Genomic DNA, 7,174 nt, shown 5'->3' with positions numbered 1-7,174 from the left:
ACTGAATATCATCAATTTTTATATCTCTGCCAATCTGATAGGTAGAAAGAATTACATTATTGTTTTAATTTTTATTTGATTAATTATAAGGGAATTTGAGCAGCTTTTAATGTTCATTAGCAATTTTTTTTAGTGACTTGCTTGTTCATGCTCTTTGCCCCATAGTTTTACTGATGTAGTTTTCTTTTCCCTGTTGATTTTTTTTTTAGGTAGTTAAGAAGAAATTTTTGTTTTGAAAAATCTTTTGGGTTCTCATTTTAAATAAAGTTTTTCCTTTCCCTGTCCAGGAAACGCCTTCTCTGATTCATCTCTGTTAAATGCTTCTGGGCCATTTGGTTAATGAAACCCTTTCCTGCTGAATAGGGCTTGGCCGGTGATCATCCAAAGAATGATAATACCTTGTTTCCGTTTCCTTTAGAGCCATCATCCTCTTTTCCTCTCCCGCTAATTGCTTTGTGTTCTCCCTGCTTGATGCATTTGACCTTCTGTTTTTCTTGTAGTTCTTTCTTGCTAATACCCAGCTGAATTGTGTCAGAGGAAAATTAATTTCTTTGGAGTTTCGAGTACATTGCATAAGTAAACTCCATTGCATTAATATTTCTTTCAAGATGTGTCAAATTTTTGTCTCAACTAAAGGATACCCCTTTGAGTTAAACCTAATTCTTTGGGGTCCACCTGTTCTAACAGCTTTTTTGGACTCCCAGAGGGAGGACCTCACCTCAGAGACTGCGGCAGCCATTATTTCTTTGTCAGGAGGAGGGTGCCTGACTGAATACCAGGTTAACTGGTCATATGCAGTTTTCCTGAGCTCCCTATGGTGGGAATGCTTTTCTGTTTCTTAATTCAAATGGCCATTCTGGATTTCTGTGTGCTATCTGGTAGTGCTTTGCCCCAAAACAGCAGCAGTGACCTCTGGGGCCAGCTTGAGAAATTAATGAAGCCATGTGGGAGCCTCTGCAGAGGAAGAGTTGGCATAAATGGGAGCTGTGTTCTGTGCGGTTCTCAGGGGAGTTGAAACAAACCAGGGATGGAAATATGCTGCCACAGCTGCTATTGCCTGCGAGTAATGTGAGGGCGAAGTGCTGACAACACGCAGATCCCCAGGGAAAGCCCTCAAGTGACACAGTCACACTACTGCCACGCTGTTTTCATGGTCTTAGCACTGATTTTCAGACAGCACATTCACTTAAGCCCACCTGGCCACTGTGTGAGGTGGGATGGGAGGTTATGCCAGGCCCACAGCAGCATTATTATCTCCACCACCAAGCACCAGTGTGAGAACACCCATGTGGGAACAAACCAGGGATTCACGGTCCTTATCGGCTCCCAGCTCATAAATAAGCTTTGTTTGGAAATGGACTGAAAGAGGCAAGCCAACTAGACTTTTTCCTTCCATGCCTTTGACAATGAATAGAATGAAGCTTTGTTCTGTTTTGTTTTTGTGAGTAAGCATAATATTATTGGCACCTTTCTGTACTGTTTCCCACCCACCACTCCAGAGGGAGAGCCCAGGTACTCACTAGGTGGTTCTTTTCTGTGGTTACTGAGGCCACTGGCACCTTTAGAAACATTAGTACTCATAATGTTTTGAGCACAGAGCCACTTTGTGGCTTCCTGAATGTTACTAAGGTCTTTAATTAGCATAATCTATTTTCAGGGTTTTATATTTATTTATTATGTAACTAACTTTTGCTCAATTATATGTATTACACATGTTGCTGATAGAAAATATGGCAAATACAGTGAAGTATAAAGAAAAAATATAAAAGAAACCATATTCTTGTTATTAAAGATAACCTCTATTAATATTTTGATACATATCCTCCCATATTATATACATATATACCTGTGTGTATATGTATATATACACACAGTTCTCATTATGTGCAGTAGTTACATTCTATAGAGTCATGAATTAGTAAATACTGAACCACTGATCCTAAGAAAAGTAACAGGGTTAGGTTCCTATGAACCTCTGTGTAATGGGGTACAGAGTGGGGCTCCCCCAAAATAGCAAAGCATATTCCCCACTCCCCAGACCTTGACTGGGGGAAGGGAGAATGAATGATACAGCATTTAAAATACTTTGCATAACAATGGCAAGTTGACAGCTGTGCTGCTGCCCCCAGCAAAAGGTACACTTCGAGAGTATTCAGGACTCCTGACATAGCCAGAGGAGGTGGATGCCCACCCTGGATGCAGGAGTGCTCTCCATGCCCCAACTTGGAAGCCTGTCAATAAAAACCTGTTTCCTTCAACACTAATTGTTGTGTCATGCATCTAGGACAAGCCTTGGTTTTGCTCAGTGACATCTGGTCACAACATTTTCATTAGTCCATCAATACATAACCTTGTGTTATGTGTGTTTCAGTTCGAAGCCAGTTTATTTAATATGTATTGTTAATTCATTAACATCAAACTCATGGCCAACAGCACTGAAACTCACACCTGAATGAACCTTACGGAATGCATGCATTTTCATTGGGAGGCACACCACAGCTTGCTTCCCCATAGCAACACCAGACGACACTCCAGCAGAACACTTGGGGGTCATTTAAAACAGTAAAATCACCAAAAGAAAAAGCACAAAAATGTGAAATACATGGCAGTAAATAGACAGTGAAAGTAAGGGAACAGACACAAGAAGACCTACCGCAGCAGGAAAAGTATTTGTCAGGAGACTCAAAATTTCTGTCACACAAGCATTGCAATAGCTGATTTTGGGGTTACAAATAATTTTAGAGAATAGATGAATTTACAAATACAGAATCCATGAATAATGAGGGTTTATTATATACTTTAACTTTTTTTTTACTTAACACTGTCTGGATTTTAATGCATACATAGTATCCCCAAATATGAACATACCATGATTATTTGACCATTTTGTTAGTCTTCTACATTTAGATTGTTTTCAAATTTTTGCTGTTTTACTATCATCCTTGAATGTAGCTTTTGTTCATATCTGTTATTCTTATAAGAGGAATTATTAATCTAGTGTTTAAAGAGTGTGTTATACAGCTATGTTTTGTATAAATATCCTAGTATATAGTCCATATTTTTATGTTCATGTGCCTGCAGTGTTCGATCAGCAGGCATGGGTGTCTAACTCCTGCAGGTTCCAAAGGTCTTTAGGACTAGCCTTTGACAAGCTCCTGGAAGAGAACCTCTAAGGACTTGGAATATCATGACTGATAAGAGTGCCTTTGTATAGTGACCATAGGCCATACCAGATAGTTGATGTAAACAGTGTGACTTATGCTGAACACCTCTTTGGTTCACCTGTGGCTCTGGGTCACACTGTCTCAGACTTCTGGGGGACGGGAGACTGACTTGCAGAGGTCAGTCAGTAAGGGCTTCATGTGTATGCAGTTGGCTCCCAGTGAAAACTCTGAGCATCAAGGCTAAGGTGCGTTTTCCTGTTGGCAACACCTCACATGTGCTGTCACATGTTGTTGCTAGGGGGATTAAGCACTGTCTGTGTGACTGCTGACAGAGTGCCCGGAAGCTTTCGCTTGGTTTCACCTGGACTCTGCTCTTGGAAACTCCGCTGTAATAAACCATAACCGCAAGTGTGGCAGCTTCTCTGAGTTCTGTGAGTCCTCCTAGTGAATTACTAAAACTGAGGGTGGTCTTGGGGACCCCCCCAATACAATCCATTATATATTTATGCATACATGTAGGATTCTGTCTACCAAATCTTGTATACTGTATTTTGGGGAGATTTAAGAGATTTTCAAGGGTAATTGGCTAAACTGCACTTGATTTTTGCCTTATTCTATTTTTAGAAGTTAATCCCTCTCAGCTGCAATTCCACTATTAAACATATTTTTAAATGTTTATTGGTTATTTGTATTTCTTCCTCTATGAATTATCTATTCAGGTTCTTTTTCTTAGCTGAGCTGCTCTTGAATTTAGAAAACAGTAAGCACATTCACACATACACAAAGGAAATCAAATTTTATTTCCCTATTGGTGCCCGGAGCTTGGTGCGCTAACTATTTTCTAAATAGTTAGTGATTTGCTTTATCTAAATAATCCCTGAAATTACTCACTCCCTCAGGAATACCAGCTTTCTTCAACATGATTTTCTTACATTCTGCCTCTATTTTTAAGTCATCTTAGCCCCACCAGCATTCTCTCTTAGGCTTTCTTTTTCTCCCTGCAAATGTACTCACTGAATTTGTTGATTTCTCTTTTTCTATGTCTCTAATAGATGCACCTTCCCTTACATTACCACCTTGCAAGTTTAGACTTTAGACTCTCCTGTTTGATTATTATAATAACCCTCCCATGAATTCAGCAACTATTACCTACAAATCCGTCATGTAGAGGACAGACTAAATTTCTCCTCCTCTTCCTTCTTTTTTTATGATGTATTGGTTTCAGATGTGCAGCTTAATGGTTCGACAATCATATACTTGATAGAGTGTTTCCACTCGATATTTCCAGACTCCAACTGCATCATACATAGTTACCACATATTATTGACTATATTCCCTATGCTGTACTTAATGCCCTGTGACTATTTGGTAACTACCAATTTGTGCTTCTCAGTCCCTTCACCTCTTGCACCCAGTCCTCCAACCTGCCTCTCCTCTGGCAACCACCAGTTCTCTCTCTGTATCTATGAGTTTGTTTCTATTTTCTTTGTTTATTTTGTTCTTTAGATGCCACATATAAGTGAAATCATATGGCATTTGTCTTTCTCTAACTGACTTTTACTGAGTATAATAACCTCTAGGTCCACCTATGCTGTTGCAAATGGTAAGATTTTATTATTTTTTTATGACTGAGTAATATTCCATTGTACTCGAATGTATGTACCACAGCCTTTTTATCCACTCATCTACTGATGGGTGACAGGGTTGCTTTCATAGCTTGGCTATTGTGAAAAATGCCTCAGTGAACACTGGGGTGCATATATTCTTTTGAATTAGTGTTTTGGGTTTCTTTGGATAAATCCTCAGAAATGGAATCACTGGGTTGTTAGGCAGTTCCATTTTTAATCTTTTGAGGAAATTCCATACTGCTTCCCACAGTGGCTGTACCAGTCTGCATTCTCACCAACAGTGCACTAGGGTTCCCTTTTCTCCTCATCATCACCAGCGCTTGTCATTAACTTTCTTAAAACACGGATCTCATTGTACCACTCTCTTGCTCAAAATCTTGCAAAATTTTCTTTAGGTTCTCTTGTTAGATATGGGAACTTCTGGGTATGCTAAGCCCTATCCACCTGGAATCAACTTCCAAGAGAAAGGCTCTGAAATAGAACAGAAGTTTATTTCTTTGTGCTTGGTCTAGTTGCAACCAGCCAGAAAAAAGGTAAGTTGTGACCTGGAAAGCTGGAGTGGTGGAAGAGGTCAAAGCTGTGAACATGGTTAAAGCACCTTGTGCTAAAGCAATTATGCTGTTTACTAGTAGAATCAAGCATGAAGCAGCCAAGAAGAGCGATAGCTGTGATAACAGGATGGTATGTAACAGATGCCATGTCCTAACTGTAGTATGCTTTTTTATGTTTGGCTGTTTCTTCCCAGAGTCCCACTCCTGCTCTCAGTCTTCACTGTGAATTGGGGCAGACTCTGAGTTTTTCCAGGTTGTTTCAGGGGAAGACTGCCAAAGGATTAGGAATATGTGTGAGGCAGGCTGCAGGCCTCCTCGGCATTACTCTCAGACTATACCCATTCCTGTCTGTTTATTTCACCGGGGCACGCATGTATAGACCTTGTAATGGGTGGAACGTTGTGGAACATGTTGGGTTTCTGGAAGAACTAGTGGACCAAGCATGCCCCCATGTTCCCTGTGCAGACTGCAGTTGGACTTTAATGTCTAAGACATAAAAACAAAGTGGCCGCTAGAGGAGGCTTTAACGGCCCACAGACCCACAAGTGGACGAGCGGCTGGAGAAGGCTGCTGGATGAACGTCCGCAGAACCAGGTGGCGTTGCGATCCTGTGAATCTCCAGCTGAGCGGATGCAGGTGCTGGGACCGCCAATATTCTGTTCTATAATCCACCTCTGGGTGAGGCCCCACGTGCCTGCCTGACCGCTTCCTTCAGAAAAGGGTTTGCGACCACATTACACATGCATACTAGAAAACCAGAGCCAGCCGTGTCTGTTCTGACTCCACGTGTAGTAAACCCACAGTCAGTGGAGGTGTTATGGGTGGTAGGCCTCTCCCAGGTAGTGCGGAGGCAGCTGCTGTCGGGGCTCTTTCACCCAAATGAGCTGGGCTTAGGGGTTAGGCCAGAGATGCGTTGATAGAAGTGTGTTCTGGCCATAAGGGCATTTGTCTAGAGCAGATCACCAGATCTCTTCCCTGGCAATTGTAATTGTTGATCTAGGTTTGGGCCCGGGAATCTGAGGTTCTTATCTTCAGGGAGGTTTGGAAAGCAAGGGCCTTGGAATCATTTGTGAAAAAATAGCCCCGACCGAGTCTGGAAGTGCTGGCCTCCTCCAGGAACGGGCGTTGAGAGGCCGAAGGAGGTTAGTGTCGCAGCAGCAGTGACGTCTCTTCAGTTTGCTGAGTAGGGCAGGCTGACCCATCCAGGACCTGGGTGGGCTGCTCTCCTTGAATAGGTCCATCGGCAGGGTGGTCACACTGATGAAATGTGGGACGGACTCAAGAACATCCTTGATGAGATTTTGTTGGCATCGATCATTTGAACTTCTTGGGTCAGGAGACAGTAAGCCCTAAGCACTCAATCTCAGGGGGCTCGCACAGTCACTTCTTCCCATGTACACCCCCAGAAGGAGTAAGCCTGCCTGGCTGGTGTCAAATGAGGGCTGGGATAAGGTCAGATCTAGAGAGTACCTGTGTCACCCACAGGGGAGAGTACAAGGCATGGGTTTGTATTAAAAACAAAACAAAACAAAACACTTCATAAGTGATTTTGATGTTCTGTTTAAAAATTCTTGCCTCAGAGGTATCTGTGACCTCAATGATTATCTGAGACAAGACAGCTTATTTTATTCAAGATGGCCTGGTCTGAGTGCCTCCTGACAATTCTCTGGCTTGACCACCCTGACTTCCCTATTCATCTGATTGAATAGATTCCTTGACTTATGTTCTTCATCCACAATGATTTATGTGCTGCTTTTAAATAGTCTGATACTTTGGCTTGGCCTGGCAATCCTGCTAGGATTTATTCTCAGGAGCAAACTTGTATGGGGCA

Source organism: Phyllostomus discolor, chromosome 1 (assembly GCF_004126475.2).
Source record: "Phyllostomus discolor isolate MPI-MPIP mPhyDis1 chromosome 1, mPhyDis1.pri.v3, whole genome shotgun sequence".
NCBI classification, from domain to species: Eukaryota; Metazoa; Chordata; class Mammalia; order Chiroptera; family Phyllostomidae; genus Phyllostomus; species Phyllostomus discolor.
This window is presented reverse-complemented; position numbering follows the sequence as displayed.